The following is a 17,869-nucleotide window of genomic DNA, read 5'->3' as shown; positions in this document are numbered from 1 at the left end:
AAATGCCAGCACGTAGTACGGATGTGCGGGTGCTGGAGTGCATGTCAGGAGCGCCCGCCACCAGCACGTCGCGGTGAGCGCCCTCCGCATTCCCTCTGCGATGATGTTATGCGCTTTTCTTTGTGTTTGTGTTTGCTCCTCGGGTTACTGCCTCTCTGCCTGCCCGGCTTGCTTCTACTCAACTTCCGTAACTCTTAACCCCCCTTCCTCGCCGCTTCCTCCGTTCCTCCCCTGCCTCCCCTCTCTCTCTCTCTCTCTCTCTCTCTCTCTCTCTCTCTCTCTCTCTCTCTCTCACTACATGGCATAAAGACCATGATTCCGTTATCAAGATCAATTAGAAAATTTACAGACTATCAAACAACGAGGTCGGGCGGCAAACGGTGTGGACTGGCGGTGAAGTGTGTAAGACCTCGTGCGAATGGTTATCTGCACGAGTTGTGGGTGGTTTGCTTCTTGATCTCCTCTTCGCCTTCTTGACGGTAATGTCTGTGTTCTTACTGAGGATGCACGATGACACCTCTGCCCAATTATTCTTTTTTTATTAATCCATATGGCCGCAAAGACGCTCGTACACCAAGTTCACGTGTCTATAAACCGGAGATTAATGTAATGGTGGAATCCGTCGTCGCGTCACCTGCAGCGCACTCAAAACTAAGATTAATGATTACGATTGGTTGGTATACGTAACCCTCATCACATCCTTCCTTCCTTGCCCTTGCACTGCGTCCAGTGGTCTTAAGACTATCAAATCTTGCGTTCGCCTGCGTGTTGTGATTTCCCGTGGGCCGCGTCGGAGTCATGCCCCGATTCATGGGCCTCCTGCTGTTCACTCTGTGTGTGTTACAAAATGAAGTGAGGAGGAAGTCAAGGAGCGTTCAGTGTTATGAAAGCTTAGTGAGACTGTACTTGATTTCACAAGGTACGGGAAGTTCGAAGAGACGCGAATGAAGGTGAAGCTTGGGTGCCCAGGAGACGAGGGGACGGAATTCAAGGATATCCAGGCACGAGATCATACTTGGCTGAGTTATAACACCTGAACATTACTAAGCTCCTAGTTTAGTGAATGCAGGTGTGTGTGTGTGTGTGTGTGTGTGTGTGTGTGTGTGTGTGTGTGTGTGTGTGTGTGTGTGTGTGTGTGTGTGTGTGTGTGTGTGTGTGTGTGTGTGTGTGTGTGTGTGTGTGTTTTGTGTGTCTGGACTACAACATGCGAGTATAGGAGTGTGCGAGTATAGGAGTGTGGAGGGGACGATAACCTTGAGCACGTCAGGTTAGCACGTTGCCTCACTGGCGGCAGGAAAAAAAATAAATAATACGGCGATGTCGAGCTGCAAAGATATTAAATCAACGACGGCTTTGTTTACGAGGCGCCAATGACTGCGTGGAATACAGAGAGCGTGGAGAGAGGCCGCAGCCTGGGCCGCGATAGGTCAGCAAACAGGTCAAGAAAAAGTGACATCACATTCTAAGAATACAGATTTCACCTCATGTGTTGTTTATTAAATGCTGATGTTAAATGTCACGGTATGATGAAGCACCGAAATAAACATGGCGGGTCACCACGAGCGACTGGAGATAACGGAGGCTGTCACTTGACGACACGTGTCCACCTCACGCCCTCTGCACCTGCTCACCGCCCCCGCCCGATCTCTCTCTCTCTCTCTCTCTCTCTCTCTCTCTCTCTCTCTCTCTCTCTCTCTGAATCTTAACTGTCATTACTCTCGGCTCCAGTCTTCTATGGCATGACTTTACAGTACTTCTGGCATCGATAAATATGTTCAGTCATTTAGGTGTTGCTGAATCTTCAGGATACAGTCACCACTACTACCACCACCACCACCACCACCATCACCTCTTAACACCATCAGCATTACAATGCTCACTCCTATCACCTGGGTTCTCTCACCCCGCCCTGCCACGCTCGCTCCTTCCCATGGCTGCAGTTCCGCCTCGCCGGGTTTGCCCTGGGCGTGGTCTAACCTTCGTATTAGTTCAAGTGTGTGTGAAAAGTCCACGTGCTATGAAGCGGCATGGCATCAGCGTTGTTGAGTCAGCTAAACTAACAAACTTTCTCTCACGTAATGCCAGGTAAGCTGGGTGAAAAACTGGCACTGGATTTATGAAGGCCAGACCTCACGACGGGCAGCATTCACGGACTACAGTCTCATGCAAAAAAGGTGAGATCTTTCGGTGATAAAGAAAAGACGAATATACAGTCACTTCATACCCCGGGGCGTGGCTGGACGTCCTTACTACGAATGAGAGCCAATTTCTTCACAGCATTTAAGGCTAAGTGGAAGGAAATGTACATAAAGGAGATTGTGTGCTTGTATATAAGGATGAGGCAGGAGGTTACGTAAAAAAATATACTTCCACCGGTTGAGCGACATCTAGTTAGTCCTTATATGCATAAGTATCTCTTCATTGTTGCCAGGTACTGTACAAGGGCATTGGAAAGTAAAGGAAAGTTGTCTGAATGTTGGAGATCAAATCCTGCTCCTCTGGTTCATGATAAAACCCCACCACCATCAGGACTTCCCCATGACTAAGCGCATCAAGTAAATACAAACGACTAACCCGCTACAGAAATAAAAAAAAAAAAATCCTAAGCTGCCAAACTATCTAATAACCTTTAATGAAAGCCTCAGCAAGACGAATTACTTCCTTTTTACCGGCACAGGAGAGAAAATAGAGACGACAATCAACTCTTGCATGAGGGAAGATGAAAGAACGTGATTAGTAACCTGTTGCTGCTGCCGCTGGTGCTGATGCTGGTGCTGGTGCTGCCTTCTGTCTCGTGCGAGACGGACTGAGATGCAACGAGCCAGGACAGAGACAGGCATGAACCACGATAAGATAGACCGATAAATATAAATAAATAGATGGATAAATAGACAGACATATAGATAGATAAATAGATAGATAAATAGATGGATAGATAGATAGATAGATAGATAGATAGATAGATAGATAGATAGATAGATAGATAGACAGATAATAGAGAGAGAGAGAGAGAGAGAGAGAGAGAGAGAGAGAGAGAGAGAGAGAGAGAGAGAGAGAGAGAGAGAGAGAGAGAGAGAGAGAGAAAAATTGCAAGTACCTATGTAAACCCTCTTTTTCCATTTCCTTCACCTCGTCCTCGTCCTCCTATCACCAGCGGACATCCTCACCATCACTCACTGTCCAGAAAGCGCCCACTCACAAGACAAGTGCTCAGGGACGTCATAACACTGGAGTAAATTTCCCTTCACCAGCCGCGCCACGAGACTGAACATGACCAAATAGAAAAAGACCCGGAATTACTACTGTGTGGATTACAACGCACCCCCACACACCGCCACACAAAAAAATACTAGATAAAAGTAATATTTTCAACTACACCCTCTCTCTCTCTCTCTCTCTCTCTCTCTCTCTCTCTCTCTCTCTCTCTCTCTCTCTAGGTGGGACGAGAGAAAATTAAGAAAGTAAGTATTTCCAAATTTATCTTTACTATAGCCCGTATTCTGAAACGTCTCTGCGTCGCATCTCCACTACATTCAAAAGGCTTTAGTTGAAGCTACACCTGTTTTCAAGGGGATTTTTATAGTTTTAGTGACAGAGTATGGCGTTTTCTACATTATCAACAGGGGAAACACTCTAGAGAACCCGCCTAATCATCTCTGTGGCCTTTCAAAGTAGTGAGAGAATAAGGCGGGTATGTATCTTCAAATGGTAACAGAATTCTGCCTTCCACCATTTGCCTTATTTCTTATTTATCTAGTTATGCATATTGTTCTCGTTCATATCTTTGTTCTTTCCTATGCTCTCGATACTTCTCCATCTTCTCCTCCTCTTGCTGACTCGCTCACTCGCTGACAGAGGAACTAAGAGAGGCTGTAAATCAATAGTCAGTCGTGGTTACGGTGGTGAGGGAGGAACTCAAGCCCGCTGGTGTGGGGAGGGAAGGGGCGAGGCGAGATCACCATCACCACCTCCATTGTTGTTGTTGTTGTTGTTATTGTTGCTGCTGCTTATGATATTACTTGAGGTCTTGAATGGTTTGAATATTTCTCAGTATGACTATCAATATAGTTACTGTTATTATTATTATTATTATTACAACTATATGTGTATTTTTTAACTTATATTTTCCTACGAGTGTATATTTTCTTCCCGTCATGGTATGTATGTGTGTACGTACGTATGCATGTATATTAAGTTCCATGGGCACACGTAGAAAACGCCAATCATCAGTTGCTGTATTACATTGTGGATACTTATACCTTTCTTTTTGCTGCATATTTTTTACTATCATTCTTTTTTCATTTATGTATTGTTATTTATTTTTTTTCTAGTTGAAGGTTGACGCGAAACATCAGGCAAAAAATTATGGAAGGCTGGCATGACGAGAGAGAGAGAGAGAGAGAGAGAGAGAGAGAGAGAGAGAGAGAGAGAGAGAGAGAGAGAGAGAGAGAGAGAGAGAGAGAGAGAGAGAGAGAGAGAGAGTGAGAGAGAGAGACGTGTGACATTGAGGAATGGATTACGGAAAAGAAAATAGTAAATGAAAAAAAGAATGCAAAAGAACACACAAAGGAGGAAGAGGAGGAGGAGGAGGAGGAGGATACAGGTGTGACGGTCGACCCATTAACATACAAGGGAGATGTGCCTTGCTGGGGAAGAGGAGGAGGTGATGGAGACAGGTAGGTGGGAGGAAGAGGGAGAGGTAGGTAGGGAGGAAGGGGGTGGATCGGAGAGGAGGAAGGGGAGGAGGGGTGGGTCACTGTGTCACGGGGATCAGCTTCCAGTCACCCTCCTCCTCCTCCTCCTCCTCCTCCTCCTCCTCCTCCTCCTCCTCCTCCTCCTCCTGGGACACGCAGAAGGCACTATGGTATTATGGAGTCGTCAAGGAATGAGGCAACAAACCGCAGAGAGAGAGAGAGAGAGAGAGAGAGAGAGAGAGAGAGAGAGAGAGAGAGAGAGAGAGAGAGAGAGAGAGAGAGAGAGAGAGAGAGAGAGAGACACAAAGCCTAATTGTCCGTCTATGGAAAGTCAAGTTGAAGAAGGCGTTGGTTAATATCACACACACACACACACACACACACACACACACACACACACACACACACGAGGTATCAGCTGTCTTCTTCACTCCTCGCCTACACACAGTCTTGCCTGACACTCAAGCCACAATCCCCAACTTTTACACTCTTCTCCATACACATAACTCCTCTTACCTTACTCTTTATGTGCTGTCACCACACCTCTACACCTTTCACCTGCATTCTCACCACTACTCCACACCTGATCCTTAAGTCACGTTATCCCTATCCCCGTATCTATTTACAAAGGTTTGAAAGTCTTCTCTGCGCTACTACCAACAGACTAACCTAACTAGTAGTGATGATACGTGAAAATAAGTAGGTAGGTATGTTTAATACAGGGACTGCGACGTGTAGGGCTGATGGCTTCCTGCAGCTTCTCTTATTTTCTCATGTTTCTTGTGTTCCGATGAAATTACTGGTGTTTTGAAGCATGTTTTCATGATTCTAGTTATAGTTTGACGAGGATTTTGTGTTATTGATCGGCTAAACGTCATTAGAATCTGACTAATAATCTGTGGCCTTTATATATTGTCCTCACGAAAGCAGAGTTTAAAATGCTCGCCATTGTATCATTCGTGTGTGTGTGTCTCGCCATTGTGTCATTCGTGTGTGTGTGTGTGTGTGTGTGTGTGTGCGTGTGCGTGTGTGTGTGAGAGAGAGAGAGAGAGAGAGAGAGAGAGAGAGAGAGAGAGAGAGAGAGAGAGAGAGAGAGAGAGAGAGAGAGAGAGTTTGTGTTTGTGTTTGTTTGTGTTTATGTGTGTGTGTGTGTGTGTGTGTGTGTGTGTGTGTGTGTGTGTGTGTGTGTGTGTGTGTGTGTATGAACCTACCTCACACCCGTTTACAAACACGCGTCAGGTTTGTCTCCCCATTCAGGTCACGTGATTCAATATTGATGTTCATGAGCCCAAGTTATTCTGCGCCAGCTTTTAACGGGACGCCACGTCCATGGTGCATGACGCAAGCCTGACCGCGACACACTGACCGCCGCCGGGAGGAGGAGGAGGAGGAGGATTGAGAGGCAAATGAAGGGAGGTCTAAGGATTATATTCGATGCCACAGCTGTCTTTCAACTCCTCCTCCTCCTTCTTTTTTCATCTTTTTCTTTCCCCCCTCATTTTTCGTCTCTTTTTTCCCTTTCCTTTTTTTTTGTCCTCGCCTTCCTCCGTCCACTCCTCCCTCACTTTTTGCCTCCATTCCTCCTCTTTTCTTCCTCTCTCCCTCCGCTCCGATTCTCCCTTTATTACAATAATCTCAAACATTCTTCAAACTCTTCCAAGGGCAGGTTAACTTTTTTTCAGCTTATTATTCTCCAGCTTCTTCACTGTCCTCTAATGGAAGGGAAGAGAAAGGACGGCGCAAGGAATCAGGATGTGAAGGAGGCCAGAAAGTGAAGTTTTAAGGGAAATCCATCGGGTGACTCAAGAAAAATCGAAGTAGATGGATGAAACAAATATATTCTAAGGCAGATGTTCAGGTGTACACGGAATAATACATAGAGAAATGTGATGAAAGGACGTGAAGGTGCAAAGTAGGAGAATAACAAGAAGAAAGTGGAATTTATTAGTGAATAACCTTGAAGAAAACAGGAAAGAAGAAGGAAAAGGAGGAATGGACAATGCCTGAGAGAGAGAGAGAGAGAGAGAGAGAGAGAGAGAGAGAGAGAGAGAGAGAGAGAGAGAGAGAGAGAGAGAGAGAGAGAGAGAGAGTAAACAGCAATATCCCGTTGGTTTTTATAAGACTGTTTATAAAAAGATACGTTAAAATAAAGTACAGAAAATTAGAAAAGGAAGAAGAGAAGGAAGAGGAAAAAGGATGAGGAGTAGAAAGAAGAAGAGGAAGAGGAGGAGGAGGAGGAGGAGGAGGAGGAGGAGGAGGAGGAGGAGGAGGAGGAGGAGGAGAATTCACGGTATCCTTGAGAAACCAGTCTGAGCATCATGTATGTGTTATCCTCCCGTTACCTCCAATCCCCTCTCCCACAACACACACACACACACACACACACACAATGCCAGAGAGAGAGAGAGAGAGAGAGAGAGAGAGAGAGAGAGAGAGAGAGAGAGAGAGAGAGAGATTGTTGTAAACCATCTGCATCCGGAAAGAAAATCTACAATGAACAAAAATACAAGTAGAAGTAAGTGAAGAAGAGAAACTAAAAAGAAACAGAGCCATTTAACGAGACAAAGGACAAAGTTTAGTAACAAGAACCGTAAATAAACGAGATGAGAAACGGAGAGAGAAAATGAACGCAATGAAGACAGGGTGGAAAAGTCAAGATAGAAGAAGAAAGAAAAGAGTAAATAGAGAAATAGGAGAGGGATAAGGAAGCGGTGGAGGAGAGAGAGGAGGAGGAGGAGAGGCAACGCGCCAGTCATTGTAAAGACAGACCCACACTGAAGCTGGTGACCCACATCTGAGGAGGAGGAGGAGGAGGAGGAGGAGGAGGAGGAGGAGGAGGAGGAGGAGGAAGAGGAGGAGGAGACAGGAAGAGGAAATAAAGAAACGGAACACATACCTCCTATATATCATGAGAACAAAGGTCTGGGGGAGGAGGAGAAGGGAAAGGAAGATGGGAGATAAAAGATGGGTGACAAAATTCTGGAGCAAATACAATAGATGAGAACGACAATGACATCACACCATTAACAAAGACGGCATTCATATCACTACCGCCTCCCATATCTGCACCACACGAACCCTCAGGTGCTTCCCAGTGTCTTCTGCAAGCACAGGCAAGTTCATTATGCAAATCGATCTAGTCTCTCTTCCGTAACACATGCATGACGCTTTAGTGCATCATAGATCCCTTATGGCGCCGTGCCAGGCTGAGCTCAAGGGGCGGCACGGACCCTGCAGCATGAATAATGTCGCGCTGCACCTGCATGACGTTTGCCTCGCACAATAACGGGCTCACCCAGGGCTCAGCGAGGGGCCAGCGCTGACACGCCAGTAAAGGAGGATAAAATTAGTTGATTATGCCCCAGATAGAGCTTGTTTGGAGCGTAGGTCAAGTTCAGAGTAATGTAGGATGGCGAGGTATGGCAGGAAGTGGCAGAGGGAGCGGCAGGGAGCAGCTGTACACTAGCTAGCGGGAGAAAGCCCGGCGGGGTTACATCACACGGCTGGAGGCGGCTGCAGCGGACCTCCCTCTCTGGGGTCGAGGCCGCGTGGGTGCAGGACTGACGCGGTGCCCTCCACGCACCAAGTAAGCGGGTCTCGGACTATGCGCCCACCTGTCACTTACTATGCACATAGAGGCTTAATTAACGTGTCATAGGCATGCACGGCTTTTTAATACCAAGGAAAGACTCAATATGCGGTGGCTCATTAGTTGAAATGCACGAGTTAATGATAAGCTTGGCGGTGCAGGGAAAGAAAATACTGGTGCAATTAAAACTAGCTTTTTGTATTATCTTCCTTCGCCATACGAGCATGCAGGGGTGAATTTCATATTGCTTATATCTGATCACGTCACTAACACGCACACGCGTAAAAGTGAAGAGAGAGAGAGAGAGAGAGAGAGAGAGAGAGAGAGAGAGAGAGAGAGAGAGAGAGAGAGAGAGAGAGAGAAATAGGCTATTCAGTTCACACAAGCTTGCGCTACATGCGAACGAAAAGAAGGAAAAACGGAGATGTCTTCCTGCCACACGCGACCCACTGCTTATCGCCTTCACTCCTACTCGTAACTAAAGATGTAGACACTTACATTATAACCCGCACGAACATTGAAAAAAAAGGAAGAAAAAAAAAACACGAAGAAAATTAAAAAGAACGAAACAAACTGAAAATACAGGAGAAAAAAATCGAATATCATGGGGAGGAATGAGGAAAGAATAGATAAATGCTAAAAGAAGGCTGGAAGAAGCAGGGAAGTGTGAAAGAACAGATAAAGGAGTGAGAAATGAGGGTGAAAACAATGAAAATATTGGGAAAGAGAAATGAGAGCTTGCAAGAAATATGAGAGGAGGAGGAGGAGGAGGAGGAGGAGGAGGAGGAGGAGGAGGAGGAGGAGATGTTGAAACGGGGACGTATTGCACTGCCTAAAAAAACGTAACAAGTTGTGGGTGTGGGAGAGTGGAGTAAGTATGACGAGTGGTGGATCAGAAGACGTGAGGGTGAGAGTGCTAGGTGGCGGGGAGAGAGCGAGGAATGGGGGAGAGAGGAAAAAGAGGGCGTGCGAATGAGTGAGAGCGAGAGACGTGAGGCGGAAAGATGAGAGGAGAGATGGAAGACAGAATATAGGAACATAAGTGAAGATACAAAAAAAAAAAAGATTGAGAAAATCAGACCTATTTGTGGCAGTCCCTTAGGTCACTTATTGTCTTTATCCATAAATTCTTGTAATAATTTTTGAAATTCCCAATTAACTCAGCAAATAATCAATTCATCGCTAAGTCCATAGGGAGGAATGCAGGTAGGAGTGACAACTGCCGAGGAGAGACGAAGAGAACGGAGAAGTGAATTTTCAAAAGGATAAGTGATGATGAAGGAAGGAACGAAGGTGAGAAATGATGGGGGGAAAAGGAGGAGGTACCGAGGCAGGGAGTGATGAATGACTGGCGAGTAAGGAAATGAAGGGGGAAGGGAGATGAAAAACAGAGGTATGGGGAGGGAAGGGAAGGGAAGGGAAGAAATTCATATCTGTTTCATAATAATGAGAATGGTGTGCTGGGAAACGGAAGGCTCAGGTAAGGAGTGAAGACACGGAGGTCACGCCAGGTCACGCAGGGGTGCTAGGAGGCGGTGGTGGTGGTAGGGGGTCATGTCCATGGCACCTGACCCTGGGGTAACTGAGAGAGAGAGAGAGAGAGAGAGAGAGAGAGAGAGAGAGAGAGAGAGAGAGAGAGAGAGAGAGAGAGAGAGAGAGAGAGAGAGAGAGAGAGATATGAAAGATAAGATATTTTTAAGGAAACCAGATGAAATAAACAAGAACAACAGCGACACCACCATCACCACCATTACCACCACCACCACCACAACTCCAACTACTACTAATAATAATAACTACTACTGAATAATAATAAAAGCCTCAGCCCTGCCCCAGATCAACGCCCTCGAAAGGTTGCCGAGGAGAAAGGAAGACGCGCCACAGTCGGCAAGATTCTCCACGCAAAAAAAAAGAAAAAAAACTATCAAGTTATTTCACCTTTTTACACGGATACTCCAGAATTTATTTTTGTTTTAACCTTTGTCGCCTAATTAACTGCGTGACAAGCACCACCGCTCCATCTTTTTATTCGGGATGGACTATAAGCGTTAATTAGATAAAAAAGGAAGATTAATCTGCCACCCATGTTTTACCGAGGAGGAGGAATAAAAGGATCGAGGTGAACAGATGAATAGAAACTGAATGAACGTAAAATTTAGGCTCAGTTCAGTAAATACTGGGTTAAAGTTCAATGCAATGTGAATACTCATATGAAAAGAATGAACTGAAATAGAACCAAGAACCAAGGAGAGAGAGAGAGAGAGAGAGAGAGAGAGAGAGAGAGAGAGAGAGAGAGAGAGAGAGAGAGAGAGAGAGAGAGAGAGAGGTTAACCCTGACGAACAAGCCGAGAGTAACATCAACAGGATAATGTAACCAAACTCCATCCGCACATTATAACACGGTGGGGTAGTGGACGGGCCTACACCGCATCGCAGCCTCTTAGGTAACACAGTAAAGGGAGCTGTAATTTCACGTAATGATTTGGCGTTTCCGTCTGTGAAGCTTCAGTATTGTTTCCCACTTGTGATTGCGGTAACAGTGCAAGAAATATAGTATTGTTTCCTTGTGGCTAGTCAGTATTAATTTATATTCATTTATTATGTATTATTGTTCTTTTATTTTTCGCATCTCTTCTCCTACTTCTGATATATATACTTTACATTTCGGTGTGTGAAACATTTCAGTATCTAAAATTCTCTCTCTCTCTCTCTCTCTCTCTCTCTCTCTCTCTCTCTCTCTCTCTCTCTCTCTCTCTCTCTCTCTCTCTCTCTCTCTCTCTCTCTCTCTCTCTGTGTGTGTGTGTGTGTGTGTGTGTGTGTGTGTGTGTGTGTGTGTGTGTGTGTGTGTGTGTATGTGTCTGTCTGTCTGTCTGTCTGTCTGTCTGTCTGTCTGTCTGTGTCTGTCTGTCTGTGTCTGTCTGTCTATACAGAGGGGATGGGAAAATATCTAACATTAATCCTAAAGCTAGGTCTAATCTAGAAGGGAAATACTATTGATTGATGGTTCGCACCATGGTGGGAATCGAGTTTCTCTCTCTCTCTCTCTCTCTCTCTCTCTCTCTCTCTCTCTCTCTCTCTCTCTCTCTCTCTCTCTCTCTCTCTCTCTCTAACATAATCACCTACCTCTTGCTTCCCTTATCTGTTTATTTAGTTTTCTTATGGCGGCTTGAAATGTAATTCATCCATCTTTCATCTCCTTCCAGTACTTCCCCCTCCCTCTCATTTTTATCCTCATTATCTGTTCGTGCAGCTTCGTCGTTCTCTAAAACCTAATTCCTGCCTTTTTGCCTTCCTCCTCCTCCTATTCCTCTTTCATCGTCCTTCCTTATACAGTACAGGCACAGTTTCGTCGTTCGCAGGTGGAGGCAGCCTGTGATGAAACAAGGAAAGTAAGACTGAGGTGCAGGGAGAGATCACGGTCATCGGACGGGCTGGGTGTGGGACGGGGGGCAACACACTGACTGACACACACACACACACACACACACACACACACACACACACACACACGAAACACGCGATGAAAAACAATGGATGGGTATCAGTATGGCTCCATAATGTAACCTGAGACCCGACGGAGAAGGGACGAGCTGAGCAGGGGTCAAGAATGCACAGGTTCCCGCCCTCGCCTCTCAGCCCTCCGCCTCTCCTCCCCTCCCGCTCCTTCTTGGCTACGGTGACCCACATCCGACACAAAGCAGCACCATCACAGCCTCTCGGTGACCTATCTCGGACTGTCGGATAATCTTCGCTTCTGAATGTCATATTAACACTCAGGGCACACAGCTGGGTCCCTCGCCTGCAGGTGTGGGGAATGAGAACGTCAGAAAACGCCCACACTTGCCACCAATTCCTTACACCGGGTAGATCTGCGAGCGAAAGAGCATCGCCTTGACCGCGTTTCGCTGGTACTGTTGCCGTGAGCATTATCTTCCCACGAGACACGAGCAACCCCGGTACTCTCCTCGTTGGCGTGACTCGGGAAGGCCAGGCTATAAGGCACGGCTCTCACAGGACTAGGAAATGGGCAAGGAAAGTGCAAATACCATGGAAGAAAACGTGGTGGTAGTTTTGTGCGGGGCAGCGTCTGGAAGGTCCTCTGTACGTAGCATCGTGCGGTGCGGAGGTTGGCGGCGGGTTCGCTCTGAATGCGTCCCACAAACAAGACTTTTTTTTCCCCTTCTAAACCTTTAAGACGAGGCAAGTCAATGCATTGTTACGTTATTAATGTTGGTATTTCTTATTTTCCCTTGTGTTAGTATCCATGGTGGTGATGGTGGCGTACAGTACAGTTCAATAGCAGTGTTAGTGCTAAATGATGATGATGATGATGATGATGATGATGATGATGATGATGATGATGATGGCAGTGGAAGGAGGCACCCACCCCGGTCGCACACCCCGCGGTCAGGTTGAAAGAAAACTGTCACCGTTTTTCGTATGGCGTAAAAATAGTTGAGAGAGAAGAGTGTGGAACTCGTCTATAATTCTATTCCTACACAGCGACACAGCGTAACGTCTTGTCTTGCCTACACATATTCAGGTGGGATGCCAGCCTGGCGCAGAGAAACTTCATGACCATCATTACCTGCAGCAGCATCAGGAACGGCTGTGTTGCTGTTGTTGTTGCTCTAGTTTTATTACTCCTGTTACTGAAGCCAAAACAAGGGAAACGAAGAACACGCCATGATAATCTAAGAATAGGAGTGACCCGAAAAGCTGACCCGGATGTTGTAACGAGTCACACCTTGTCACCTTGCTTTCCCTTCCTAAGAAAATATAGCTAATATGGGGGAGAAGGACGCTCGCACTCATGCACACACGCACGTAACACACACACACACACACACACACACACACACACACACACACACACACACACACACAATTACAGATATATGAAAATAGTGGGGGAGCGTTCCCTAAGCAAAAACTTGGGTACACGGGCGCGCCTCTGAGTGTTTGAGTGTGCCGTTGTGCTTCCTTCAGGGTCGAGGGAAACTAACCAACCAAGCGGCGCTGAGGTAATGATCTTTAGGAAATCTTTAGATAAGGAAGCCACGCGCCGCTTTTGAAGGTAACGTAACATGATTATACCCTAATTACGATAAGGGAACTCGACACACTAATAATATTTGAAGCAAGATAGGGCGATGCTCCGCTAATTATACCTCTCCATAAGATCCTTACCTTCCCCTTCCCCCAAAAAAATCTCTCATGTACTTCCTCTTCCATTGTTTAATTCCTTAACCACGCGTGTACTCTAATGATGTTACTTTTGTACATATAAAAACATGAATGAAAATAACTAAAATATAATTATCCTAAAATATAATTATCCTTTCATCAAAATTACAATAAAACCCATACTTAGGATACCAAACAAGAACGATGAACAAATAAGTAAACAAAAACAAATAAATAAATATCAACTACAAAAATACACGAACAAATAAACAAACGGAGAAAAAAGCATGCAAAACAGTAAACAAACCGTAACATCTGGGCGGAGTGTGAGCCATTGGAGTGCCCACACTAACCATTCAACTACTGAGAGTCCCTGCATATCACCACTCCCTACTAGCTCAGCAGGAGACCCGGGGGTGAAGCTGTAGTAGGTTAGTGGTCGAAATCCACTGACGAACACTGACTGGAGCGAGGAAGCTTAAGAGTGAATAGCTTCCTTGGACTGGAGTGGCTACGTTGTGTGCGCCGCCACCCTCATTCGAAGCTCATTGTGTTTCGACTCAAGCGGTTCGAGATGTGTTGGGGATTCTGACTGACTGGATGCTCTAGTCGAATCGTATTGGTCTCATGTGATTAATTTAGTAGTTTGGTGGTTGAGATGTGGTGACTTTCTTGTGGCGGTGATGAGAGTATGGGAGCGTGGGGAGATATTTAGGTTGCGTATGTATACATGTCACAGTACAGCTTCGTAAGTGTTGATATCATTCATGTTAAATAGCGACGCTTTTAAATGGTCGTAAACAAAGGAAGGTGAGTTTTTTGACTGAATAATATCAGTAAGTGAATGAAGGTGCGAGTATAAGGAAAACTCTTTCATCATGCAAATTAACTCTCTCTCTCTCTCTCTCTCTCTCTCTCTCTCTCTCTCTCTCTCTCTCTCTCTCTCTCTCTCTCTCTCTCTCTCTCTCTCTATTTTTACGCGTTATGTTTACTAGCTTCATAAAAACCTTACCATATTCATCCCAAGCTCACCAACCTACTTACAGACCTTTCTCCTTGCCGACCTTTCGGTCTTGCGGCCAACCTGTCAACCTGTCCTCAGCCCCTCTCTCTCTCTCTCTCTCTCTCTCTCTCTCTCTCTCTCTCTCTCTCTCTCTCTCTCTCTCTCTCAACCAACAAGCTTTAAGACAGCCTCGGGTTAGCGGAACCTTGGCCTCCCACACCCTAAGATGGCAGCAGCCCACCTCGCCTCACCTCGCCTCGCCTCGCCTTGCCTCTCTTCGCCTCGGATTGGCTTGGCTTAGCTTAGCTTGGCTTGCATTGGCTTGGCTTGGCTTAGCTTGCCTTGGTTTGGCTTGCCTTAGTTTGGCTTGCATTGGCTTGGCTTGGCTTGGCTTGGCTTGGTTTGCCTTAGTTTGCCTTGGTTTGGCTTACACTGGCTTGGCTTGGCATGGCTTAGCTTGGCTTGCCTTAGTTTGGTTTGCCTTAGTTTGGCTTGCATTGGTTTGGCTTGGCTTGGCTTGGTTTGCCTTGGTTTGGCTTACATTGGCTTGGCTTGGCTTGCCTTGGTTTGGCTTGCCTTAGTTTGGCTTGGCTTGGCTTGGCTTGGCTTGATTTAATTTGCATTGGCTTGGCTTGGCTTAGCTTGGCTTGGTTTGGTTTGGCTTGGCTTGGCTTGGTTCTCTGCTCCCAGCCTCATCTCACCTTACCTCGCTTCGCCTTGCCTTGCCTCTCTTGACCTCGGCTTGGCTTAGCTTGGCTTTGCTTGGCTTTGCTTGCCCTGGCCTGGCTCTGCTCCTCGCCGCTATCTCTCATCCTCCACCCGCCAGGATCCAGAGAGCGTCGCCTCCCACATAGCTTCGCTCACCTCCACTTGGTACCTTTGTTTACCAGGCACCGAAGAGGGGCAGGGCGGGGCACCACAGGACGGACAGACGAGGCCAACGCTACTACGGAAAAATGGTTCAGCTCTGTTCCTTTATTCTCCTGCTTTTCTTCTTCATCCCATCTTAATACTTTTTTTTTTTTACTTCTCTCACCGCCTGCGATTCTTCTTCTTTTTCATCCCTTGCTTCTCCTTCACGGCACTCTTCCTTGTCCTTCTGCCTTTTCGAGATTAGATTTGTGATATGCCGTCTCCGGTGGATACGAGAGGAGGAGGAGGAGGAGGAGGAGGAGGAGGAGGAGGAGGAGGAGTGTCCTTCTTAGGAAATGTTTATGAAAAAATGTAACCATTCTTTCTTATTTATGTATTTTTTGCGTGTGTGCGTGCCTGCGTGTGCCCGCCAGCAAATGTGTGTGTGTGTGTGTGTGTGTGTGTGTGTGTGTGTGTGTGTGTGTGTGTGTGTGTGTGTGTGTGTGTGATTCCTGGTTCTCCTTATTAAGATGATGAAGAGGAGAGGAAGAAGAGGAGGCGGAGGCGGAGGAGAGAGAGAGAGAGAGAGAGAGAGAGAGAGAGAGAGAGAGAGAGAGAGAGAGAGAGAGAGAGAGAGAGAGAGAGAGACAAAGAACCTGCAGGCTGATACATGTGTGTGTTTGTGTGTGTGTGTGTTTGTGTATGTGTGTGTGTGTGTGTGTGTGTGTGTGTGTGTGTGTGTGTGTGTTTGCACTGACGTGTGTCTTCAGGAAGGGAGCACGTGGCTGAAGTGAACAAGGCGGCGTGAGCGTAGACAAGAGTGGGCGTGGGCGGGACTCTCAAGAGTGGGCAAAATGCGTGGCGCGGCGAGTGTAGGCGCCCCTCCCTCCCCTCCTCCTGATCGTGTCCCTCTTGCTAGTGTACCGTTATGTACCTGGGCAGCGCGAGGGAGAGGGAGGCAGAGAGAGACGGGAGGGTGCTGGGAGAGAGTGGGAGGTCCAGGAGGGTGTCTGACGTTCTCTGTTGCTAATGCCCGGTGAAGCGGGAGATGAGAGGAAGGGGGGCGGGGTTCCAAAGAGGAGGGAGGGAGGATGGGAGGTGAGAGGAAGGGCAGCTCACACTCCCTGGGCAGGCTCACTCTTGCTCTCTCTTTACTCTTCCCTCTCACTTTGGCTTCTTCACTCATGCTGCCTCGCTCACCTTGACTAGTGATTCCTTCGCACCATCGATCCTCCACAGGTCAGCTCCGGACTCGTGACCTCCGCTACTTACATAATAACAAGCGTTACTTTCACTCTTTTCTCGAACTCAAGAACTAGATGACCTGCAAGCTTCATCTCTGTTTACATGAGCGGCAAACTAACAAAAAATCTTTACCACGAGATCCAATTTCCACACTCGACAAAGCTTCGCCTTCTCTCCACGCTGTCTTCACTCACTTCCTACACACACACACACAAGAAGATGGAGGAAAATGCAGCCACTCTACTCAATCCTTTTATTTCTCTGCCCCACAACACCTCCGCCCCTTCCTTCAACAGTCAACGGCCATCTAACGGAGCGTGCACACTTCCTGTGGCGCATGACGGGTACACGCAGCCCTCATGACCAAACAGTGAATATTAACAAGGCTGGCGGCGCTGCGGGAGAAAGATGGCACGGGAGAATAAGGACACGTTTGGTATGCTTTGGATACGTACTGGCGCCACGTTGAAATTCCCCACAACCTTTTATGTCCCTTTTTTGTCGTCGCAGAAAAAGTAGCGCAAGTAAAGTCAAGTTAAGGGTCAAACGTCCTTCTGTGGCAAAAAGGACAGATAGACAAAGAGCTCACAGACCGCGACGCACGAGCAGCAGGCAGCATTGTACAGGTCACCACGCCGTCACGCTGCCTTCAAGCACCTGTTACAAGAGTGACTTAAATGTGCATTCGTGTGGTCTTTTGCTGGCGACAAGTTGCGTCACGCCCTAAAAGCCTGACACCTCCACCCTCTACACCACCACCACCACCACCACCACCACCACCACCACCACAACCTCCTCCTCCGTGGTAGCCGACCGTAAACCCTCGCCCTCCTCTGCACCGCCCTTAACCTTAAGCTGTTGTCATCCTCGCCCTTCCAGCACCACATGCCATCCTTCCCCTCCTCTGCTCCACCGTGCCCTGCTCGCCTCACACCTTCGCGACAGCATAGCCACACAATCACCTTTTGAGGGCAAATAAATAGGACTCACACCTTCACTATTACGTTGTCTATTTATATATTCACAAAGAAGCGGTACTGTCATCCTTGCTTGTCATCTCACCCCTTTCTCTCTCCCAAACACAAGCATACACAAAGCTAAATGCTCCTTTATAATTTATCCAGTTATTCTTTTCTCAGTTGGAAATTACAAGTGTTTTTATATGTATTATTTTTTTTATTCCTAAAATGAAACATCTGTTATTACCTCTTTCACCTTTGTCATCGTCAGACTTACTTTTCTTCTCACCAGATGTTCATTACCAACATTACTCAGCTAATCTTTCCCTCTGCCAATCAT

At 46.7% G+C, this 17,869-nt stretch overlaps 1 protein-coding gene across 7 annotated transcripts in view; it reads right to left on the bottom strand.

Annotated features, from left to right (window-relative positions):
• Positions 1-17,869, bottom strand: part of LOC135101358 (uncharacterized) — a 73,912-nt gene that overhangs the window by 22,728 nt on the left and 33,315 nt on the right. For 2 of the 7 annotated variants that reach the window (XM_064005233.1, XM_064005231.1), the window contains exon 1: positions 13,778-13,983. The exons of 4 other annotated variants lie outside the window; for them this stretch is intronic. The gene's annotated coding sequence lies outside the window, so the exon portion shown is untranslated. Of the gene's footprint in view, positions 1-13,777; positions 13,984-17,869 lie in introns of those variants that run through there. One more of the 7 variants, XM_064005232.1, reaches the window with a different exon arrangement.

This window comes from Scylla paramamosain, chromosome 6, assembly GCF_035594125.1.
Source record: "Scylla paramamosain isolate STU-SP2022 chromosome 6, ASM3559412v1, whole genome shotgun sequence".
Taxonomy (NCBI): Eukaryota; Metazoa; Arthropoda; class Malacostraca; order Decapoda; family Portunidae; genus Scylla; species Scylla paramamosain.
This window is presented reverse-complemented; position numbering and strand designations above follow the sequence as displayed.